The following is a 26,063-nucleotide window of genomic DNA, read 5'->3' on the forward strand; positions in this document are numbered from 1 at the left end:
AAAAAAAAAAAGTTAAAAAAAAAAAAAGAGGTAAGACCCTTGTACTGGGCTGAACAGTGTCCCTCCAAAATTCATGTTTACCCAGAACCTCAAATGCGAACTTGTTTGGACATAAGGTCTTTGCAGAGGTCATTAGTTTAGTTGAGATGAGGTCATACTGGAGTAGGATGGGCCCTGAATCTATGACTGGTAACCTCATAAGAAGGCCATGCGAAGACATAGAGAGGAGCATAGCACGTGAATATGTGAAGATGAAAGCAGAGGTTGGAGTGATATGTTTATAAGCCAAGGAACACCAAGGATGTAGACAGCCACCAGGATCTGGAAAAAGACATGGAACAGATCCTTCCCTAGAGCCTTCAGCGGGAGCACGACCCTGCCAACACCTTGATTTCAGACTTCTGGCCTCCAGAACTCTAAGACAATAAATTTCTGTTGTTTTAAGCTACCAGTTTGTGTTCATTTGTTACGGCAGCCATAAGAAGCTAATACCATCCTGTTCCCAAAAGTTTGAGGCCTGGGGACGTGACCTAAGACCGAGGAGGTGTGTCCTTCACCCTTCTTTTTCTCCTTCCTGCTGGTTGGAATGTGAACCTAATGGGCTGAGCTGAAATAGCCATCTTGGATCGTGAAAGGAAGCTGTATGTTAAGGGAGGTGAATCAACCAGGTGGAAGCATCCTGCAGCCATGCCAGCCCACAGCTGTTGATTTATATGTGACCTGGAAATAAACTGCTCATACCACTGTTACTTTGGGTTTCTTGTCACTTGTTGCTGAACCTAATCCTAATTCACATTGTGAGACAGACTTACAAATGAAAATACACAACTCAGTGGGGGTAAATAATTATGATAGAGACAAGCCATGTTTGAAGCACCAAGGAATGAATGATTAACTTACCCTGGGGAGATCAGGGAAGGCTTCACAGTAAAGAGCAATGGCAGCTAGATTTAAGGACATGAGAAGGAGTTTTCCAGGCAGCCAGCATATGGGATGGCAGGTAGGCATTTCAGAGAGATATAGACAATGGAGTAAAAGAACAGCTTCATGGAACCACCTGTGGTTCTGCACGAGTGAAGTATGGGATGCAAGGCAGATAATAATGAGGCTGAAGAGGGAGATAGAGGCCAGGTGATGAAAAAGTTACAATGCCATTCCCAAATGCTTGTACCTTCTCAGGTCACAAAGAAGAGCCATTAATGAATGTGCAACAGTGGAGCAATATTATCAGATTAACATTTTACAAAGATCACTTTAGCTAAGGCTTGGATGGCTTGGAGGGAACAAGGAGAGAGTCAAAGAAACCAGGTAGAAAGCCATTGCAGTTTGATGATGCAAAGGTCAACATGAGTACAGAGACATTGGGGACAGAAAGGAACAAAATACAATTTATGTGGCTGAATTGATTGGCTGTGGGATATGAGAGAAAATAGAGTCCAGGAGGATCCCACTTTGATGGCTTAGAGCATGAGCAGGTAATCATTACCTGGGACAAGGAGCACATGGGAAGGAGCAGGTGAGTGATGGGATGTTAATGATTGATTCAGCTCCAGTTCATCCTTCTGAATTCTGAGGACCAGATACTCCATTTCCAGAGGGCTCCCTGGTAGGACACCAGTCAGAGCGCAAAATGGGAGTTGGGACAACCATGAGCCCTTCCTATGTGGCTGGCTTCCCACCTGACTGCCCAATGAGGGTTCTGTACCCTGACCGCAGCAGTGGATGGGAATGTTTTCCCACCTCCCGAAACCAGCCTTCAGAAATAGCAGCACCAGCTGGTCAGTGTGCCCCTCCTCAGAGCCTTGAGTCCCAACTCTGCGGGTTCTGCTCCAAACTCCTAAGGTTTTAGCACCAAACTCCTAGGCTCTCTATGCATGGCCTGAACCTCAGCATTGCAAGCCTTCATCAGAACTTCTGTGTCTCTAAACCCCACCCTCTTACTTTGTTCACCTGTCTTTAGTGGCAACACTAAAGGCAGGTGAAGTCGCCTTAGTTTCCCCTTTGCTTCTTCAGCCCTCTAAAACCTTTTCACCAATTTCCTATATTGAATTCACTCTAATAAATATTGGGTCCAGACTGTTGGCACCCAGAGTGGTCTCTGGGAACAGACCCCCCACAAAATGAGACTCTGGGGTTGTCTTGGTAACCTCCATGGGTCTTCTGTGAAACAGCCAGGTGTAGATAGATGTCTGGGAAGCAGCAATTAGTTGGAGTTAGAAAGGGAATGTTTGTGATTGCTCAGCATGTGGGTCACAGTTAATCCCTCAGGAAGTATGGGAAGTGAGAAGAGAAAGGGCAGAGGATGGAATTCTAAGAAGCCCCAATGTTTAGGAGGCAAACAGAAGAAGAACTCATGGATGGGAGCAGAATAAAACACAATGATTCAAATTGAATGAGAAACATTGACACGTGCAATGTTTCCTCCCCAACAGAGGAAAGATTTCAGAGAAAAGCAGTCCTTGTACCAAAGCTAAGATAATGACTAAAAAACAAAGAGTAAACCAGCAGTAGTCATGTGTGACCTTGTTGAGGGTCCTTCCAACAGAGTGGTGGACACAGAGGGTGATGGGAGAAGCTTGAGGAGTGCAAATGAGACAAGGCAGACAGAATATTAGCTAGACAGCCAGAGGAGAGTTTCTATTTTTACCTGAGGGTGACTTGAGCTCCTTCATAAGCTGTGGGAAGGAGCCAATAGAAAGTAAAGCTGACCTGCAGGAGGCAGATGGAAAAGGAGGTAAACTGAAAGATAAGCCTGCAGCAGCCGGTAGATAACTTCCTATCAGGCTACTCATATGCCCAACAACGATTTCAGAGTGTCTAAGATGTGCCAGGCACTGTTCTAGATCCTGGAAATAGTAGTAAATAAAAGAGATAAAAATCACATGCTGGAAGCCAGGTGGTAAAAAAGGGCTTAAAGTATGAAATTCAAATCAAAAGCTCTTCAAGTTTCTGGGGAAGGGTAGTACATTTAGGAAATGGACACTGGCTTTATCTATTTTTTCTCCTGTCAAGTGATTTTCTGAGTGAGGTACTGGATGGTTGTGCCCCAAGTCAAGGATGTTTCATTCACCCTGGCTGGGCTCACCTATTTTAGAAAAAGAAGCACAGATAGTGACTTGCTCCAAATCTCCTTGATATGGCCTTGGGATCCACAGCCAATGGGGGAGTTTTGACTATTCTTCTGACTTTATAATGCATGGCAGTTTTTTTTTCATACTAGATACTGTCACTGCAATCATAACTGATTGCTATAATTACAAAAATGACACACCAGACATGTCTTAAAGGAAGGCAACAAGTAAAGCATGGATTCAGAATTGCAAGGGACATTGGAAGATTGTCTCACACAGCACTACACTGTCAGGTAGATGAGGTTAAATTATTAGAACAGCCCCTCACTGGTCTCTACAGTTACAATCCTTCTCCTTTCCAATCCTTTTGCTAAGCATGCCATTTTCCACTTAAAACCCTTGGCATACAAAGACCTGATCTTTGCCTACCACTCCAGCAGTCTCCCATAGGGACTCTCTCTAACACTCTACATTCTGGCCATGTGTAATAATCTGCCCTGCCCAGTTCTAGTGAGTGTGCCAATCTTTCTCTGTCTGAAATACTTTCCCACCATTCTTTAGCCAATTTCTACTTAACTTTTTAAACTAAATTCAAGCATCACCTCCCCTAGTAATCATCATAATAGAATCTATCACTAATTGCACTCTTCTTTATGCCGGGTGCTTTGCAAGCAGTATTTTAATACTGGCAACAACCTTGCACAACAGATGCTGAAGCAGGGCCAAATGAAGCTTTATCCCTCACCAACAATTCAGGAAAAATCTAGCAAATAAAACACAGGTCTCTGCATCAAAATCATTTGGGGACTTACTAAAATACAGATTCCTGGATCCCACACATACCTACAAATTCAAATGGTCCTGTTACTAGTCAATTCAGGAAATTAGGAAATTTAACTCAGTGCCAGAAGAAAAATGAGAGTTGTCAGGATTATGAAGCCAACATTATTCATTCATAAAAAATAAAATCAGGAGATCCAAGATGGTGGAGTAGATAAACAGTGTGCCTGCTTCCTTCCATGAACATGTTAAAATTACAACTAAATTGTAGAACAATCAACCCAGAGAACCATCTGAAGTCTGGCTGAACAGAAGTTTTATAACTAAGGATATAAAGAAGAAACCACATTAAAACGGGTAGGAGGGGTGGAAATGTGAAATGGACTGGCCCCAAACCTCCATGTGGTAGTTGAGAATAAAGAGGGATATCTGCCTTGGAAGTCCCCCCAACAGAATCAAGGGACCCCAGCCCCACACCAGGCTCTCCAGCCCAGAGTACTGGTGCCAGGAAAAGGAGTCCCCCCCCCCCCCCGCCCCATAAAAAGCAGTGGGGATTCTGACCATCCAGGTGGGACGGAAGGCTGCAGGAAACACAGACATCCTCTTAAATGGCCTGAACACAGACTCACTCACTTGCAGGCATTTGCCCTGGGATCCAATGGAGAGATAGTGACTCGGAGGGCATCAGAGGCATATGGGGGGCAGACTGAGGTATGTGGCTTTGATGTGAGGGCTGGAGGATAGTCACCATTTTCCCTGTGTGGGGTTCTTCTCCTGTGCAACCAGCAGGTGACTGCCATCTTTAATGTGTTGAGCCCACCCACTACACTTACAGCCAAATCTGAATCTGATTGGTCTGGTGAGCTCAGCTGCTTTACCATGCTGACTCACTGGGACCCACTCCACTCAGCTCTCCCAACATCAAAGGCACTTTCTCCATGAGCAGCCAGCCCTGCCCGCATTGCACTCTTTCTTAGAAAACTATCAGAGTGGGGTGAGTTTCAGTGTGCTCTGAGACTTTTGCTGAGTAACTCCAGGCTCAGCACTGGCACCAAACCAGAATCTACACTAACCTGGTGAACACAACTCTTCCCACTCTAGTGACTCCCTGAGACCCTGCCTCGCCCAACTTGCATACCACATGAGGCTTTTTCAATGGCTGAATCTTAAAGGAGATGGCAGGTAGTGGCAGACCTCAGTGTATCCTGGCTTTTTACAGAGCTACCTCAGGCCCAGTATTGGTGGCAGACATCCTTGGTTCACAGCATGGCCTCTCGCACCACTTCCTCCAGGTTTAGCACAGGCCTCATAAAATCATGGATAGCTTTGTAGCTCCTACCAGGTAGTCCCTGGCCAATCACAGACAGTGACCTGAGCCTGCACCAAAGCCCCTCCCAAGAGTCCCCAGAATCACTATGCATATTTAGAGGTTGGCTTCAGACCACTACGCAATTAGCCCCACAAGTGGCACATAGAAAGGCCGGTATCAACACACCCACTGATGTTCTGAAAGCAATCAAGGATGAACTATAACAGGAGGGCACACACAACAAACACAAAAGACACTCCTGGAGCACCCACCTGGAGTAGGTGATCAGGTAGATTGTGCCACTGGGCTCCACAGAACACCTACTACATAAGGCCACCTGGCCAAGACTGGGAGACATAGCAGATCTACCTCATACATATAAACAAACACAAAGAGGCAGCCAAAATGAGAAAACAAAAAAATACATCCCAAATGAAAGAACAGGGGAAAACTCCAAAAAAAGAACTAAAGAAAATGAAGGTAAGCAACCTACCATTTACAGAGTTCAAAACAGTTTTTATAAGGATGTTGAAGGAACTTAGTGATAACTTCAACACAGAGCTAGAAAGCATAAAAAAGGACATAGAAACCAAAAACAGAACCAGTCAGAAAGTGAAGAATAACTGAAATGAAGAGTGCACTAGAAGGAATCACCAGCAGACTAAAAGCAAAAGATCAAATCAGAAGTTTGGAAGACAAAGTAGCATAAAACACCAATCAAAACATAATTTTTTAAAAATGAGGATAAGGCCGGCCGAGTGGCTCAGTTGCTTAAGAGCTCGCTCAAGAGTTTGAGCTCTGAGCAACAGCGGTTCGAGTCCTGACCCAAGCTGAGCAGCCACTGAGCTGCCAACAGGTGGCAGATGGCTCAGCTAAAAAAAAAATTTTTTAAAAATTAAAAATGAGGATACTTTGGGACAGCCAGTTAACTCAGGTGGTTAGAGAAAAGGCTCATAACACCAAGGTTGCCAATTCGATCCCCACATGGACCACTGAGCTGTGCCCTCCACAACTAGATTGAAGCAACTACTTGACTTGGAGATGATGGTCCTGGAAAAATACACTATTCCCAATAAAACTTTTATAAAAAAAATAATAATAAGGTTAGTTTAAGAGACCTTTGGGACAACATCAAATGTAACATTTGCATCATAGGGGTACCAGAAGGAGAAGATAGAAAACAAGAGATTGAGAATCTGTTTGAAGAAATAATGACTGAAAACTTTCTTAACCTGGCAAAAGAAATAGACATACAAGGCCAAGAAGCACAGTAAATCCCAATCAAGATGCACCCAAACAGGTCTACATCAAGACATATTATAACTAAAATGGCAAATGTTAAAGACAAAGAGAGAATCTTAAAAAGCAGCAAGAGAAAAGCAGTTGGTTACCTACAAGGGACCTGCCATAAGGCTGTCAACTGATTTCTCAACAGAAACTTTGCAGGCCAGAAAGGATTGGTAAGAAATATTTAAAGTGATGAAAAGTAAGGACTTACAACCAAGATTACTCTACTCAGCAAAGCTATCATTTAGAATCAAAGGACAGATAAAGAGCTTCCCAGACAAGAAAAAGCTAAGAGTTCCTCATCACCAAATCAGTATTACAAAGAATGTTAGAGGAACTTCTTCAGGTTAAAAAAAAAAATCATTGTGAATAATAAAATATCAACAGCCATATATCTATGACCAATTACTTTCAATGTAAATGAATGAAAAACTCCAATCAAAAAACATAGGGGGGCTGAATGGATAAGAAAACAAAACCCTTATATATACTCCCTACAGGAGACATACTTCAGATTCAAAGACATGCATGGAAAGTAAAGGGATGGGAAAAAGATATTTCATGAAAATGGAAACAATAAAGAAAAGAAAACAAAACAAAAGCTGGGATAGCAATACTTATACCACAGAAAATAGACTTTAAAATAAACACTATAGCAAGAAACAGCAAAAGACCCAGTAATCCCACTTCAGGGTATTTCTCTGAAGAAATCCAAAACACTACTTCAAGGGGACATGTGCATTGGAGCATTGTTTACAATGGCCAAGATGTGGAGGCAGCCTGGGTGTCCATTGATAGATGAATGGATAAAGAGGAGGTGCTACATATTTACAATTGAATATTGCTCGGCCATTGAAAGGAATGGGTTCTTGCCATCTGCAATGGCATGAATGGACCTGGAGGATATTGTGCTGACTGAAGTATCAGACAGAAAAAGACAAATGCAATGTGATTTTGTTTATATGTGGAATCTAGAGAACAAAATAAACAAATAAAACAGAAACAAACTCATAGATACAGAAAACATTTTGATGGTTGCCAGATGGGAAGGGGTTGGGGAGGTGGGTGAGAGAAGGGAAGGGATTAAAAAGTACAAATTGGTTGTTACAAAGTAGTTATGGGGATGTAGTTTATAGCATAAGGAATATAGTTGATAATATTGCAATAACTATGTGTGGTGTCAGATGGGTACTAGATTTGTTGGGGTGATAGATGGGAGGGGGTCAGGGCAGGGTGAAAAAGGTGAAGGGATTAAGAAGTATGAATTGGTAGTTACACAATAGTTATAAGGATGTAAAGTAAAGCATAGGGAATATAGTTAATAATATGCTAATAGCTATATAGTGCCAGGTGGGTACTAGGCTAGTCAGGGGGATCACGTCTTAAATTATATAACTGTCTAACCACTATGCTGTACACCTGAAATTAATGTAAAATAATATTGAATTTCAACTGCAATTGAAAATTTTTAAAAGGGGGGAAAGTTAAAGGGGTATAAGAGGTCCACATTTCCAGGTATAAAACACGTAAGTCATGGGGATGTAATATACAGCATAGGGAATATAGTCAATAATATTGTGATAGCATAGTAAGGTGTCAGTTGGTTGCTGGACTTATCATGGTGATAACTTCTTTAGGTATATAAATATTGAATAACTGTTATACCCCTGAAACTAATATAATAGTGTATGTTAACTATATTTTTAATAAAAATATTTTTAAAAACTAAATAAATAAAAGAAAATGAAATCAGAGTTACAATTTTAGTAATTATAAATATCAGTCCCCAAACTTGTATATAAGAAATACCCATTTCTTTATTCTCTTTAAATCTGCTTTTAAGTCCTCATCCTTCCAGAACAGAAAGAAAGTGCCTCTATATTTTACCCGCTACCCCCAACCATCCCTAGCATCATTTCAGAGAGGCCAGCTTCAGGAGTTGCCTGGAGACAATGCAAGGGCCATCAGTGCCCACTCAGTCATAGTCAGTACTGTCATTCACATTGTCCACAGTTGCAGTGGACTCTTGGAGATCTGAGGTTTGCCTCTCACATGCTCTCCTTGGGGCATGGGTCTCTTTGCTGTGACTAAGAGCTGCCCAGTCCTCCAAGATGATGGTCCATCTCCAGTGAGCTGCCACAGTTGGAGGTGCTTGCTCTTCCTAACAGGATTCTCCAACCATCTCCCCTTCCCAAGTCTTTGGTAATCTCTTCCCTCCATCAAAAGCTCTCCTTTATCTCCCTTTCTCTCTCCAGGTTTTATCCATGATACTAATATAATCTATGCAGTGATGTATAATATGTAATATAATCAGTTCTTGGAGAAAACAAAAGCCTGGAATGAAAGTCATGTGGGCAACATACTGGGTGCAGAGTTCACACTTTCCTCCCTTCTCTGAAGAGCTGTCAGTCATTGAGACCAGGGCTCATTGTAGTGCAGCAGTGGATGGGTAGGGAAGAAAAAAAAGTGGACTGCCTAAACCGGCAGCCACAGACCTTGCAGGACAGAAAAAATAAAAAACTCCTGGGTCCAGCCGAGTGGCTCAGTTGGTTAAGAGCACGAGCTCTGAGCAACAGGGTTGCTGGTTCAATTCCCACATGGGCCAGTGAGCTGCACACGAGCTGAGCTGCTGCTGAGCTGCCAACAGGTGGCAGGATTGCTCAATGGTTAGATTGTGTGCTCTTAGCAACAAGGTTTCTGATTTGACTCCCACATGGGATGGTGGGCTATACCCACCCACAACTAAGATTGAACATGGCACCTTGAGCTGAGCAGCCATGAGCTGCCAATGGGCGGCTGGATGATGACTGGGCTTGGAGCGGAACTAACTGCGCCCTCCACAACTAAGATTGAAGGACAACAACTTGGCTGTTCTTGTTCTCCAATTCCCCAATAAAAAAATCTTTAAAAAAAGAAAAAAACTCCTGAATATGTATAATTTCTTTAGATAAGGGTGACAGAGCCCAAGATAAAGGAAGACGGGGAAAAAATTTAAGGGACAGCGTTCTAGACAGAGAAAAAGATGGAGGAATCCATATTATACAAAGAATGCCTACAGACCAAAAAAAAAAAAATTGACAAAATACTTAAATATTTGATAGGAGAAGAAACATAAATAGTCAATAAAAATGCTACACAGGGCACTGCAAATTAAAACCACTGAGAGGTGCTGATATATATATATATATATATATATATATATATATATATATATATATATATATATATCCACCATATTGGCCAAAATTTAAAAATTTGGCCATATCAAGTGTGGTAAGAAGAAACAGAAATAAGAATCCTTGGTAGAAGTGAGAATTGTTACAATCACTTTGGAAAACAATGTGAGGTTATCTAGGAAATTTGAAGATATAAATACCTAATAGCCCAGAAATTCCACTTCCAAGTACATACTGTAGAGCAGTGGTAATCAACCAGCAGTGGTCCACAAACTCCTGAGGGTCCCTGAAACTTTTTCAGGGATTCTGCAAGGTCAAAACTAGTTTCATTATAACACTTAGATGTAATTAAATTATAAATAAATTAAATAGATGTAATTTGCTCTTTTCACTATATATTCTTCATTATCATGTACTCGCAGTAAAAAAAAAAAAATTGTCATTATTACTTTAGAATGTCCTTAAAGCAGAAAAAGGTATTAAAGGTATTAGTTTTATTAAATCTCAACTCTTGATAAACATCTTTTAATATTCTATGTAATGAAAAGAGAAATACACCTGAAACACTTCAGCTACATATTGAAGTATAAAGTTTCATACATAAAGTTGTCTGAGAAAAAGCTCTTGTACAGTTGTAGGAGTTGTGAGCTAAACTAGCCATTTTTTTCATGGGACACAATTTTTATTTGAAATAAATACTGACAAACAAACCTGTTTATTCAGACTTGAATATTTGTAAGACATTTTCTCAAAAATGAATGAAGTGAGGCTTTCACTTTAGGAACAACTAAAATGATTTGTTACCAATGGTAAAATTCAACTTTTCATGTAAAAACTGGAATTTTGAAAAACCTGTGTTCAAAACCAGGAGTTTGACAACGTCCCAAAACTTAAAGACTCTTTTAATGAGCTCAGTAGTGATATTAATGAATGTAATCTCCTGATAGCTTATAATAACATCTATGACTATTTATAACATCTACATAACTTAGTGAATTGATACCCAAATGACAAACAAATGAAGTTACAAAATTATGCATAAGTAAAAGATCCATTCAAAGTGCAAGATAGACCAGTAAATTGTAATATAAAAGAGTACAAAGAGATCATTTATATGGTTTCAGAGTCCATATTGCAACTAACCTTTAAGAAATCACCATTTGTCAAGTTTTGGTATAATATCAGAGAAGAATATCCACAATTATTGGAAAAGACTATTAACCCTCTGTCAGGCACAACTGATCTCACAGATTCATTGCACACAAAGATGCCGCTGTGAAATACGTCTTTACTGTACTGAGTCACAAACATGACTGGCAATAGGTTACGGTAGAGGGGGAAGATACAGAAGCGATGAGTCACAATACTTAAGTTAACTGTTAGATATTTGAAAATTTGTGTGCAATGAATCTGTGAGATCAGTTGCACCTGATGGAGGGTTAAAATACCACCACATTTTCCATCTACGTATCTGAATGAGCCCAGATTTTCTTCACATATTTCAACCAAAACAATAACTAATAATAGATTGTAGAAGCAGATATGAGGATCCAGGTGTCTTCTACTAAAGAGATTTTTTTAAATGTAAGACAATGCCACATATCATAATTTTTCTTATTTTGAAAAATAGTTATTTTCATAAACATATATATTTATATCAACATATAATGGGTTTATTATTTTATTAAGACTATTTTCAGAGCAGTTTTTGGTTCACAGCAAACTTGAGGAAAAGGTACAGAGATTACAGAGACAAATAAAACTCATGAAAAACTAAGTCAACTTTGAAAACGAGGAGTAAAATGGAAAGACTTGCCCTACTAAACACATTATCAAATCATAATAATAAAAACAGTATGTCACATGCAAAAACAAACACAGTCCAAAGGAAGAGAAAAAAGAGCTAAGATAGAACCCTGAGGATATACAGAAACTTCCTACCTCCACAAATTAAATCAGAGCAGACTACTAATATAAGATGTTGGGAAAATTGGCTCACTAGACTAAGAAAAGTAGAACTGGATCTTTACCTAACCCCACATTTCAAGATAGATACCAGATGGATTAAATATCTAAATGTGAAAGATAAAACTATGATGGAAATAGATAATAACAAAAGAAGATATGTTTATGATCTAGGGCTAGAAAAGAACTTCTTAAAGAAAAACTAAAAAGCATAAGGTAAAAAAGTAATGGATTTGAAAACATCAAAACAAGAGTTTTGTATGATAAAAGTTAACTGACGAATAGAAAAATGGGAAGAGATATTTTCAGCATCTAAAACTGACAAAATTCTCTAAGGAACTCCCATAAATCCAAAATCAACAAGAAAAAGTCAGAAGCCCCAAAAGAAAATGATCAATAACCACAAACGGTCAGTTAACAAAAGAGAAATCCTGAAAGTTCAACAAGCCTATGAAGAGATGCTCAGTTGATCAGTGATTAGAAAAATGCAAATTCAACAACAAGGCTCCATGACTTAACATTAACCAACTTGGTAAAAATGAGAAAGCTGGATAATACCAGTGGTTTCTGAAGACATGGGGAGCCCTTGTGCAATGCTGGTGAGAGAGTAGATGGGTACAGCCATTCTGGGGACCATTCTGGAAGAGCTTAGATTAAGCACTCAAATACTCTATGGCCCAGCAACTCTGCTCCTGGGTATAGACCACAGAGAAATCCCCAAAGGTACCCACAAGAGGCTGTTTACTGAAGCATTGGTTGTGGGCGGAGGGTTGGAGCCAATCTAAGGGTCCATTTCTGGGGGAAGGATAGAATAACTATGGTGGCTATACATGATGTAATACATTGCAGCAGATGGAAGGAACACATCAGAAGTACACAGACCAACAAGAAGAGATGTTACAAACATACTGCTGCATTTAAAAAAAAAAAAAAAGGAGCAACCCCATTCTACGTGTGTACATTAAAATATTGCACATGATATGATACATAACCTACAACACAAACTAAAAAGAATGAATACATATCAAGTCCATTTGAAACATCTAAGAGAGGGAAGGAGAAAAGACAGAGAATGAAAGGAATAAATAACAATGCACAGCAACAAGATAGGGGCCATGCAGGAACAAATGATAAGATGCCCTGAAATGAGGAGTGAGAGTTTGGAAATCATGGCATGGCCGCCTGAGGCACTCCCTGCATACCTGACCGAGAGGGCTCACCCACTGGGATGTGGTAAGAAGACAAAGGAGCTGCTCCAGGGGTCCTCTCCCACTGTCCTACTTTCCAATGAAAAGCTGCTTAAACTTTCATAAGGACAGGGTGTACTTGGATGGGAGAAAGAGTAAAGCTTTAGCATGTTAGTCTGCGTTCTCTAGAGAAGAACCAGCAGGTGGTGTGTGTGTGTGTGTGTGTGTGTGTGTGTGTGTGTGTGTGTGTGTGTGTGTGTGTGTGTGTAGAGAGAGAGAGAGAGATTTCTTCTATATATATGGACAGAAAGAGATGCATTCAAGAAATTGGCTCATATTATTGTTGGGGCTGGCAAGTTTGAAATCCACAGGGCAGGCCAGCAGGCTGTAAACTCTCAGAAAGGAGTTGATGCTGCAGTCTTGAGGCAGAATTTCCTCTTTTTCATGGAAACCTCAGTTTTGCTTTTAAGGCCTCCCAACTGATTGCATAAAGCTCACCTACATCACCAAAAATAATCTCCTTTACTTATAGTAAACTGATTGTAGATGTTAACCACATCTACAAAATTCCTTCGCAGCAACACCTAGGTTAGTGTTTGATTGAATAACAAGGTTCTATGGACTAGCCAATCTGACACAAAACTAACCACCACAGGTGGTATCCAGATCACATGGGAATAGTCTTTGGCAACAGATTTAATATGGACAATTGGGAGCCTAGGGATATCTATTCACAATACCATCCAGGGGGAACAATGATATCACTCCCGCTCCCTTCTTTTCTATCATCTCCCCTCCACATTCCCAGCACAGCTAGAGCTATGCCCTATCAAACAGGCTGTAGTATTGTCATCTTCACTTTACAACTAAAGACACATATTCAGAGTGGTAACTTGTGTAACTTGCTCAAGGCCACTCACTAGTGCTGTTATGTCATCTCAAGTCAGTCCGACTCCTCCCACACTAGTAACCCTGTTTTTAACATTCTACAGCTTCCTAAGCCCCTTCCTTCCATCAAGTTTTCTGCCTTCCCCTTGAGGCTCATAATTAGCTCAGGTAGAGTTCTTTCCTTTCCATACAGTGTCTAGTCAATAACCCGTCTTCCCCACCCAAACCCAAACTCCTGGCCCTCTGTGTTAATAGCCTCATCTGATTCTGGCACACACATGGTATAAGAAACAACAGCTCCCAAGAGTCTCCGTTTCCAGAAAAGACAGATACAAAGAGCTGGGGACCTCAGTGTTCACCTTGCTATGATGGCTCTACTTCTCTGGCCACAGCTGCAGGTAGACCCCTGACTCTGTTAGATGATCTCATGGAAATCTGAAACTGGAATGAATAGAGGGGCCCAGCAGTGACAATGAAAAAGAGTCTCCTTAATGGAAGTGCCGGAAGAGTAGATTTACAAATCCTGGGGCTTGAGGGGTCCAAAGCTGACCCTCCCTGCTTTCTCAAGGCTTAGTTGTAAGCAATTCTCTCGATTCACTCTCCTGAATTCATTAGGGTAAAGGTGGAACTGCTATTGCAAAGAGCCCCAGAATGCAATGGCTCAAACCAAATAGAAGTATATTCCTTGTAAAGTAACAATTCACAGTTAAGCTTCATGCAGTTATTTATTGGCTGCCAGCAGCTCTGCCATCTTCAGCACCATGTGCCTTCCCAAGTCTGGCCAGGTGAAGCTATTCCAGTCAGAGGGAGAAGGGAAATGTGTCCAAGAGTGAACCTCTAAGGTCTTAGGGACCAGGCCTAGAAGTGGTACATGAGACTCCTGATCATGCTCGTTGGCAAGAACCTGGACGTACGGTGACACCTCATGATAAGGGTGAGGCTGGGAAATGTTGCCCGTGGCTGAGCAGCCAACTCCTGCTTCAACTCTGTTACTATGGAAGAAGGCAAGAACAATTTTGGTGCACACCAGCTATTAGAAATTTCTAATAACTCTCCCCTCCTTGCAACCAAACTACTCAGAGTCTGTTTGCATTGCTTACAATCAAAAGAATTTTCATTTGACACAATAGGCGCCTTATATTTCTCATGAGTGAAAAGTTCATTGATTGATCCTTTAGAATGTACACCTGTGGCAGGGGTGCTGTGTGAGATCAACAAAGACTAATCCTGATCCATCTAGGGTCAGAAAAGGACAGAGATCTCTAGGCCTCATCCAATCAAGACTTGGTACTTGGAGATGGTGTAGATGCCTAACCACTGCGCTGTACACCTGAAGCTGAAGCTGAATAATATTGAATGTCAACCATAATTTTATATATATATATATATATATATATATATATATATATATATATAGTCACATGATGTGGAGTACAGCATAGGGAATAGAGTCAATGGAATTGTAACAGCTATATACAATGTCAGAGGGGTAGATTGGAGGAGGAGGGGTTATCACTTTGTGAGGGGTGTAAATATCTATTACATTGTTTTGTACACCTAAAACTAATTTAAAAATTAAAAAAAAAAAAAAAAGACTTGGTACTCAGGGTTTGGTGAGAGTCTGGCCATAAAGAAGGGCTGCTCTTGGGCACCCAGACCAAAGAAGGGGACCCAGTGCCAAAGCTTCATCAAACTGGTCCAGTCCTACGTATAAAGCAGATGATGTGAGGAACCAGGTCATGTTCAGTGGTCCCACTGCTTACACACAGACCCCACAGAAGTGACCAGCTATAGTTATGGTCTTGGTTTAGGGGCCATCTCCTTGGAAAAGAATCCAAACAGGTGCTAAAGGGTGGTACAGGGCCTGAGTACCCATGAACGTGACTGTCCCCCAAACCAGCCCGAAGTCCTACAGAAACAGAGACCCTCAAATGTTCTCACAATCATTTTATAAATTATTAATGCTTCCATTTCTGAAATGTGACAGAGCTGTCCCAAGTCTAGAGGGACCGAGAACACAGCCAGCCTGAATGGGTTCAGGGGCAAATGCACACTGGTCACACACCTGGAGTGGGGGGGCTATTGGCCACCCCCACACTTGTAAGTGCCAATTCCTCCTGTCCCTCACCAGCTCCCTCTAGAAGAAGAAGCTCCTGTCTGTAACAAAGGAGGTAGTCATAGGTCATACATGATGAGGACGGGAAATTCCTTAGGTCATATACAAGGAAATGAGAAGGAAAGAGGAATGGTCCACATAGCTAAAGGACAGTGACTGTATATGTCAGTGAAAGGACATTGAAAGATGTGTTCTACAAACCTTATAGGTGTGCACTGCATTTAATCACTTATCTGTGCTTGCACATACATTATCTCATTTGATTCTCAAAGCAACCCTGTGAGATAAGCTAGGCAGGTGGTTTTATTCCCTTGTCTGAATAAGAAAACGGAGGATTCCTTGTAATACATTATATTATTTTCCTACATTTCTGATGTTGATTTCTTAGTTCTGGTGACCTTACCTTTAGGAATAAGAATAATAGTTCACACTGTGAGCACTTATTATGGGCCAGGCATTCTGTCTTCACATGCAATATCAGATGTCAGTCCCAGGGCATCTAATCCACCCGATGAGAGGTACTAGTATTATTCCCACTTGGCAAATGAGAGAAACAGCTCGCAGGCACCAAGGGGAAGGTCTTCCACAACTTGTGATACAAAACCTGAACTTCACAGTACCACAGTATCTTAAGGCTGGTGGTTCAGGAGCCGACCCAATTCTTTTACCAGCCTCAAGCCAGAAACTAGCTGTAGAGATTCAAGGAACTGATTTCACCACCTCCCTTGGCTGCTCTCACAAGGTCCCCTGCAGATTCTAAATCTTAATTGCAGGAAACTTTCTTTTTGATAATGACAACTATTAAAACATGGAATGCCCCCCCCAAGTTAATTTATAAGAGTCTCTGGATTGGCCTGAACCCCATTCTTCTCAGGTATACTCAGCAAATTAGGGACCCTGTGCATACTTTGCATTAGTAAGAATTCTGCAACTCTAAATTAATTCAAATTTAAAGTCAAGCGAAGCATGGGTTAAGAGTTCACCTCATGGGGTGCTCTCTCTTGGCTGCAAGTGATGTCACTAATGCTCTACTTGTGTTCAATGATGGCAGGGTTGCCCAATTTCAGGTATATTTCCTGGGATTCAGGCCATATGTCCAAGGATTCTCAATCCACATAAGTGGATTGAGAGCAAACATCAGTGTAACACAATCAATTTCACTTAAAAGAAATCCAAATCTCAAAAGCAAAGGATCCCTCAGGAGCACCTCTTTAAAATAAATCCCCAGTCTGAATGGATATGAGCCCAAGTTTGATCATTGTCAAGCACCCAAACCAGAAAAGCACTTTCTGTCTTGAGCAGGGAGTAAGAAATCTCCCAAAGATAGTAAGTTTGCCTAAGAAGCTGTGTGTTTACTTGGTCCTGACAGTCTCTAGTTTCATTTGTCAGTTTTCAATTAGACTCTGTCACACACACTCCCCCCACTCTCCCTCCACCTCAAACAACTCTGATTTGCTTGACACTGACACCTAAGATCAGGGATCCACTCAGCTTTCTCACCCTGCCTGCCTCCCACCCTGCCTTCTGCCTTCTTGCTGGGATCTTCCTCTCCCACATGAGCTATAAAACCTAATTGCTCTTTGTCAAATGTCTATATGGCTTTTCCATATGACTTGTTAATAGTGCTCAGAAGAATTTTGGTGGCAAAAATCCTAATTTTTATAATGCTATTATCAGGGCTGTAACACCCATCAACACTTGCTGGTAATGACACTCCCACCATCTATTGCATTTGAGTTTTGCTATTTATGACTGACATAGAAAAGATGCAGTTTCGGCAGGGAGTCAAGGACAATGCTTGGTGCCAAACTCATTCTCTGTCCCCTGAAAGGCCCACGGTGAGGACGGTAAATGTGTCATGTGGAGGAAATTGCAGCAGCTGGGTAATGTGCTGGGGAAACTTTGCTGAAATTTTAACAATGGAGAAGAAATGTTTAATTTTTGCCAGTGTTCAAAATTTGGCAGAAAGTACAGGCTGAAGCTTAAAGTTTATGCAGATGTCACGTAAGATAAATGTGCAGACACGATACCCATTTCTTAAGAATCAGCTAAACAATCCACTTTTGATGATGCCAAACACACTAGCCCCATACAGTACTATCTTTCAGTTTTTCCTTAAAACCTGCAATTGAAAAATGAAAAATTTAGTCTTAGGGATAGCACTGGCCTGCAACTTGGTTGAATATGGGGTTTGGATTTTCTTCCCATTTCATCCACTGATTACCCATAGGAAAATAGGCAAGTCAGTTGACCACATTTCAGTGACCCAAGAAGTGGGGACAGAACAGAGGAGAATGGTAGGGCAGAGAGGCAATAAACCTGAGTTACAACATGTATGCAGTTTCTTGTAAAATATTTGATCTTACAGACACTAAGGGACCTTGCAATATCATGGCAATCTGTAAATACTTTCTAAAGAGAAGAACTCTTTTTGTATCATTGTTAATTACTTTGAAAATAATGGTTGATACACTTAGAACCAATATATTGAGTTTTATCCAAGTGGACTGCCAGTGGACATCTTTTGCTTATACCATATTGATAACAGAAGGCTAGATGTCAGTCAAGAGGCCTGGACTGAGGTCAAACGGCCTACATTCAGGTCCCAGTTCTGCCACTCACTTTCTGTGCAACCTTGAAGAAATTTGTTTCCTATTCTTGAATTTGTTTTCCCTGCATAAGGTCGTAAGGCAAGGCTACCTAGAATTTATAAGGTTTATGGTTGTTAGTGATGTTAGGTTTCAGGCTCACACTGTTGTGGACATTGGTGGTGGTCCACTTGATCCCACTGGACCCCTGCACTGCTTCTGTGCGCCCACCTCCTGCATCTGTGGGCTTTGTGTCTAACAGCCTGAACCTGGACTGCCTCTCAGGTCTGTCCTAGAGCTACTGAGTCAGTTTGTCCACGAGCCCAGCAAGTTTACACCACCTTCCCCAGGAGCCAATAACTGACTTGAGAATGTGAGAGCCTGGCAACCTTGCCTGAGTCAGGACAAACGCTGAGGAGTAACTCGTGCTCCAGGGCGCCACTGTAGGGTAGCTGAGGTCAGCCCCTCACAAGTCTTCTTTCCCCTTCCCCATCTCTCTCACTCTCCCACTCCTTAGAAACTCCCGCTTCTTCTTGGTGCATTGCTTTGATCTGCTTCTGGGGAGCCTGACTTAAAATGCACATCTAATAGGCATAGCAAAATTAATAATACTAATAGTAGTACTAAAAGAGCTTTCTGCTACATTACTGAAAATTAAAGAGGTTTGCACCTGAAATAAATAGACACACAGAATCGCAGCATGTAAGAGCCTCTGAATATCTGTGACGGTTGGATGAGGGAATATTCTTGTGAGGGAGCTCATTCAGTTTCAAACTCTTTTGCTTTTCTAAGGGGTCCTGAAGAAGCATCTGTGTGCTCTGGGTTTGGCAATCCAACAAATGGGGGTGGGAGATAAGAAATGGTGCATTGGAGATCAAGTCTACAGGTTGATGGAGGACAGAAAGCGCAGAGGAAGAAAAGCAGAAAAGGCTCAAGGCCAATGTTCAATGTTAGTTGAGTGAATAAAGGCATGTAGCTAGAGACAGAGGATTATGCAATTTCTTTGACAAATGCCTGGGTCCAGAGAAGTGTTGAATATCAAATGGACTTTCCCTCCTTTCTGGCCTGCGCTGCTCTTCTTCCTTCTTCCTCTCATCCTAGTTCCTTCCTTCTCTCCTAAACAAGCAGAAACCACTGTGTGTTCAACAGCTAATCAAGCCCTGCAGATATGGAGAAGAACTTATCCCCGGGGCTTATGGTCCAGGCAGGACTATAAGTGATACGGGAGAGGCCCTCACTACAGAAATTTTAAGTCTCCTGTTCCCTAGTTTCTTAGCTCCCTAGTCCCTGGTCTTAATCAGTTTTTAAATCAGTTTCTTGGTCTTAAACTGGGGATTGCTCCTAGCCTAGATCATGGAGGGTCTCTTACCCCCTGCTCCAGATAACTACTCAGGAGCCTGTGACTTAAGCTTGTTGATTGTAATCACTGTAGCTCAGCATTCTCTCCAGATCATTCTGGACCCAACTCCTGGGTAAACAATGCCATCTGAGATGAAGCTAAGTGGACTCCTTGAGCCAGTGCTTTTAATCTATTAACAAAAATCTGTCTCTCCTCATCTAGGGGCTATCAGGATACAAATAATGCCCTGGCAAGGCTTCCAGTATACCCCGATGAAGGAGGCCAACACAGCCTTTCAGGCGGATCTCGAGACCCCTCCCTCTCATTTAAGATCAGATAGGGCAAGAGTCCCATGAATCCCCAACAGGCAGGGACAACAACCACATTCAGCAGGAAGCAGATACAGAAGAGACCTCCTGTCCCTCAACTTTTCATAGAGATTTATGGGGATATCACGCCTCTCAGGAGAAAAAGAGGCAGGCAGTTAGAGATAGGAATGGGGTCTCCAGACATTCCTGCACACTCAACACAGCCTACCGAGAGCAACAGCCCAGAGATTTCCCAAAAACCTCCCCTCTACACCCAGATTTTTCCCTTATCTGCCATAACCATTAAGCACTGTGAAGACACTAGAAAGCACAAACTACCTAACTAGATTAGACTGGTCACTCACACCTGAGCAGTAAAGGCTGCAACAACCTTCATCTAACCTTAGCCTCATTATACCATCATTATAATATCATACATATGCCCAGAAGTTCATGAATATAATTATAACAGACTGAATTCTGGGAAGGAACATGCGTAGTCTAAAAAGATGAGGTAATAACCTCTTGTCAATCATAGGTGCCAAAAAGAAATCCCACCTGTGGAGCGCAGCTTCAGCTCCTGCTGGAGAAGTCCAGGCTGACCTACAGGTTTGCCTCCACAATCACATAAGTCAATTCCTCACCATAAATCTCTTACTAGATCTCTCCTATTGGTTCTGTTTGTCTGGTTGAAGCCTGACTGATACAAAAGGTATTAGTGAGCTGACAGAGGAGCGCCTAAAAGACAATTTACTGAGAATTTCTTTGAAGAGAGATGGACTTTGATTTTCTCCCCTTGATGTAGGTGGAGCTTCAAGGGGACCACAGAGAGTTTGACATTTGTTCTCTGAAGCTGAGGGTAACACCGACTGATAACACCTGCTGAGAATGAGAGGTAGTGGGCTAGCTCCTTCAGAGGAGGAGTACTAAAACCAGGACAGAGTCTTCCAACTAAAGACAGCGTGGTCTTAAGAAACGTCCAAACCTGTGGGGAATTTTTATAAGAGTTTATTTGAGCCAAACTGACAACATATGCCAGGGAGCAAGATCTCTCATGCTCCAGAGAATAACAGCTTTGCAGCTTCTCTTATGCATTTGAAATTAAGGAGGGAACAGAAGGGAGATTACATGGAGGTGGGAGGAAACAGTGTGGGGACAGGACTACAGGTTAGTTAAGATTACCTGCTCTGTTGAGGGTGGATACAATTTATTTCAAAGGTGTGTTCATTTAGATACACAGAAACAATGGACAGGTCTTGCTTAAGGCAAAGATAAACCTTTTACTAAAGAAGTGCTATGCCTGGAGCATGACCACCCACCATGACCCACCCAGTTAGAAATTTATGATCAGATCATCCCGTGAGGTTACGTTCCATTGAACCCCTTTTTTTCATCCACAATATAAATTAAGTACACATTGACCTTTGCTTCCTAGCGAAAACTTACTGAAATGATCATACACGGATTTTCTAAAAAACCATAAAGCCATAAAGATAGAAAGCCTAGAAAAAGAAATAACAGGAACAAACTTTCGTTAGGAAGTAAATAAAGGAGTGGTAAAACTTAGCAGACCCTATCAGTATCATCTGGACATATAACCAGTTATCTGAAGGGAAGAAAATTTCTGTGTTCCCTTACAGGCAGAGAATGCAAATATTTAACTCCAAATTCTCAGATGCCTTTGGATAAACACAGATATTCACTTCTTTAGTATTGGGTTACCCTACTTTCAAAGGCAATTACGAGTGTCAGAAAATATGTCTTTATCACTATAAAATGCAATCAAATAATATCTAGGTATGCCAGTTATGGATTTGTTGCCTCTCAGCTCCAAATTCTCCACTTTGCCTGTTCTGTGAAAACGGTCCTGGAATCTTTCAATATTTTTCCTTTGGCACAATGTTAAGCTTCGTCAGCAGAGGTGCTGGGAAGACATTGCCAAAGGAAAAGGCGGGGGTGGGGGGTGGGGGGGTTGCTTCCTGATTCTCTGTGCCCCTCTCAACAGGCTCCTGCAGAGCACAGTGCACGGAGCGGTAGGGGGACGTGGTGGCACCCAGAGGTCAGTAGCTTCCCACCCGGTTCTTCTACTGGCTCCCTGGCCTGGAGCAGTTCTGTACCCCAATGTCTCTGGGAAACCGCATCAACTTCCCTAGCATCCTGGAGGTGAATTTCCAGCTAATTCCAAAGGAGGAGGCATCACAGCCAAACTCTCTTCAACAAAGCCTGGGTCTCAGTCTGGTGGAGTGAGGGCTATCTCCCACTCTCCTTTTCAGCCTTAGGGATGGTGGCTGCTCCTTCTAGCTGCTATTCCTCTATTCTTTAGAGCTCTCTTTACTTCTGGACCAGCCAATCCCTCTTATACAAATCATGTCATTTAATTAATAATTCTTTACATTAAAAATTTCCTCTTTAAATTACTGTGCATTTTCTCTTTCCTGATTGGGTCCAGACTGATATGGGAGGGGAAAAAAATAGTAAAATAGCAAATATTAAACTTTTAAAATTTTACTCTGAAAGCACACATGGAACAATTTGAGTAAATCTGTTAGAGCCCGAGGGGGGCTTACATAAAAAACAATCCCCCCTCTCCTTCAAATTTTGAAACAATTGTGGGTGAAGATTTAAGTATTGCCTCTGATGAAAGCTTAGGCAAATAATATGGTCTAGGTGGGTCCATGGGTTTCCTAATACTGCACCCCACAATCACCGACTCACCTTCCCAGGCATAGGCCATAGGGGACCAGGGCAGGCCTCTTTGAGTAGGGCCAGGCTGATACGGCAAGTTACTACATGGTAGGGAGCAACTGAGAGCATCTCCTCTCTGCAGGCCAAACGTTTCCAACAGGGAAGGAGGGCACACACCTGGTGACCTCTTCCAAAGCCTGTAATTAAGTTACTTCTTCTTCCCTAGTGGGGGTGGGGTTAGAGTAAGTAAGTACAGAGAGGCTAGTAGTAGTATATAGTCATGCCCTCCTACCCATGCGTCCCATCACCTCAACAAGGTCTATGCCATTTTTATGTGATTGTTCTCTAGGTTTCACATGGACATATTTTATGTAAAAAGGCTCAGATGAAGAGGGTAAAGGGGTCACATACAAGGTGACAGAAGGAGACTAGACTTTGGGTGGTGAGTGCATAATAGAGTGTACAGATGTTGTATTATGAAGTTGTACACCTGAAATTTATATAATATTATTAACCAATGTTACCCCAATAAATTTAATTTAAAAAAAAGAGTTAGACACAGTTGGATTATAACACATATTCATTAAAATCTCCTGTTCATAATCTCCCAATACCAATAGAGAGACTCAAAGAATTGTAGAGGTCATTTTTCTCATAAAATTAAGTACAATAAATTCAGCAAGGCACAACCATAGAAAATTTGCCAGTGTACCAGACACCATTTCGGGCTGGTTTAAACAGAAAAGGGATTTATTAAAACAATATTGGGCATCTTGGAGAATTTCAGGGAAGGTTGAAAAGCCAGGATTGGAAAATAGGCAGAACTGAAGGGGGGCTAGCCAGTCCCCACAGCAGCCATAACCGTGCTGGTCAGCAAGGGGCTGGCACCCTCACTGAGTACACGCCAGGGCTGTGGCTGGCATCACTGACCCTGAACTCACTTTTGGCCTTTGCCTCTGAACAAATGGACAGTGCAGCCACAGCAGCCACTGTCAGGAAAAATCTCCACTTACCTTGCTTCTTTGCAACACTAGCTTCAGATTCAAAGTCCCAGTTGGATGCATCTGACAGTGTGAATCCAGGTCGCGTGTTTTCTCCATACCGGTTAGGTAATCTGGGAAAGTGATTATCGGCTGTTTTCATCTTCTGATTGTGGGAGGAAGGTGTCAAGAAACATTCACAGGGAGTTCCCCAAGTATAGGGAGGAGGTCCACATGCTAAGAACTCAAGAGAAAAAAAAGTCAAATGTACATGACAGCTATTTTTGGCATTAGTGCAAATAACCAAATGTTTGCATGGGTTAAAATAGATCATGCCTAAACCTGCAAAAAAAAAAAAAAATCACAGGTGCCCCTGTCAAGTGGCCCCATTCTAGAGAAAAGAAAAGAAAACCACCAAGCTCTCGCTAGCCGAGGGTCTTTGAGCCACCCTTTTGTGCGTGGGCCCGCTCCTATCTCTTTGGGGCGTACTTTTGCTTTAATAAACTGCTGGTTTCACCACTGTATTTCTGTGTCTCATTCAATTCTTTGCTTGAGACGCCAAGAATCTAGACACCGCACCAAGAAGGGTCTGTTCTCTGTAACAATAGGACATGCAATGGCGTGTTGTCAGTGGTGTTTCCAAAGTCTCTGAAAATTGACTGTAAGTGAAGAGTCCCATGGTTATATCCAGGGGGTTCGAAATGTCCTCCTAGAGAAAAGAATCTGAACATACATCTTGGAAAATGACAGATGAGAGGAGGAGAAAAGAGAGGGGCATTCCGAAAACATGGAACAATAGGGGCTTCCCAGAGAGGGGTGCCCTCGGCCACAGTGTATATGGATAGCGGGATGAGGGAAAGGGAAGAGATTAGATTAGCCAGAAGAGGGAAGCGGCAGAGAAATCAGCTTGGAGGGCCTACCATTTACAGTAAGGGGGTTGAATTTATCCTGTGGAGAGTGGGCAGGGAGGGATGGGACTGCCCTTCAAATACCTCCAAAGTCATTGTTGTCTCTGAGTCCCTCAGCCTCCGAATCCAGGGGAATTTATTCTCCTTCCCAGGACTCCCTCGCTTTGCCCCACCAATAGTGCCAAAGGCAGAGGCTGCTAATTTAAACTGCCATTAAGCTGTGCTGCAGGGCCCTGAAGTAACTTAATGAATAGGAGAGCGATAACCTGCTCTTCACAAAAGAAGGAATTAAGAACTCATTTATGTAAGTGACAGGGTAGAAAGAAAACAGCAATCTCACTCCAGCCAGATCACAGAGATACCATCCACCGCTTTATGGAGTCTTAATTAGATCTCCTCGGTCCTCTTGTTTTTATTTCATGTTTGCCTTTTTTAAAAAATAAAGGAGGAATACCCATCATCTCACGCCACTGGAGTGCATATTTTATGGAAAGAATACAGATGATCAGGCTCTGTGTCCTAACGACTCACAGAGGTTAAACAGGGAGAGAAAGACAGAATTTGTTATGCCTGAGGCATGTGAATAATTACTTTTCCTAATGAACTCTCATTCTAGAAGCGCCATGAGCTACCTGCAGAGGATGCTTCACCTGCTACACAAATCTGAACCAAGGTGGTTTCCTGAGTGAGGGGCTGATGGGTTAGAGCAAATGGCAGACAGAAGTTGAAACCACAGTAAGCTATTGTAGTAAGAGATACCCTGTGGGTCTTTTTCATGTGTGTTTGTTTTTTTCTTCTTGTACTGAAAATAGGAACAATTCAGTAAATTCAGGAGAGAGGCACCAAGAAGGGAGCATTATGAAGAAGGTAGGGGCAATGCTTGAGAACAGATGCCAGAGTCTAGAGACCGGGGTCCTGGTCTCAGATCTGCTGTTAACTAGCTGTGTGATGTTTGGTGAGTGATTTTATCTCACTGAGTTTCAGTTTACTCATCAGTAAAACACAATACAATTGGATCCAGGGACCTCCAGGGTCTCATCCAATCTCAATTAGCTTCAAGCCTCTAAAGAAAGGATGATACCCCAGAGGTCCAACTAGGGGCAGGAATAGAAGTCTGACAGAAGAAGAACAGAATGGCATGCGTTTCCTCTGGAGGCCTTCACTGGCTTCAGGTTACATCCAAAAATGTCAAAAGGTATTTCACCTTAGACTCCCAAAGACACATAAGCCAACCTAGATCAGAGTTCTCTAGATGTCTCCCAGGAGTCCCACCTAAACCTCGAGTTGATTTTGTGCCAGGGAGACTGAATAGTAGCCTCAGCTGACTTAGAACAAGCTTGGCGGAATTCTCTTCCTCATCAATCCTCCCCAGAGAAGGACACTTGCATTTTTTCTCCTGAGCAATTCCACTCTCTCCTTTGGCATTGCTCTCAACTGGCTCGCTGGTCCTTCTTCTCTGTCTCCATTGTGTAGTTA

This window comes from Hipposideros armiger, unplaced genomic scaffold (assembly GCF_001890085.2).
Source record: "Hipposideros armiger isolate ML-2016 unplaced genomic scaffold, ASM189008v1 scaffold_131, whole genome shotgun sequence".
NCBI classification, from domain to species: domain Eukaryota; kingdom Metazoa; phylum Chordata; class Mammalia; order Chiroptera; family Hipposideridae; genus Hipposideros; species Hipposideros armiger.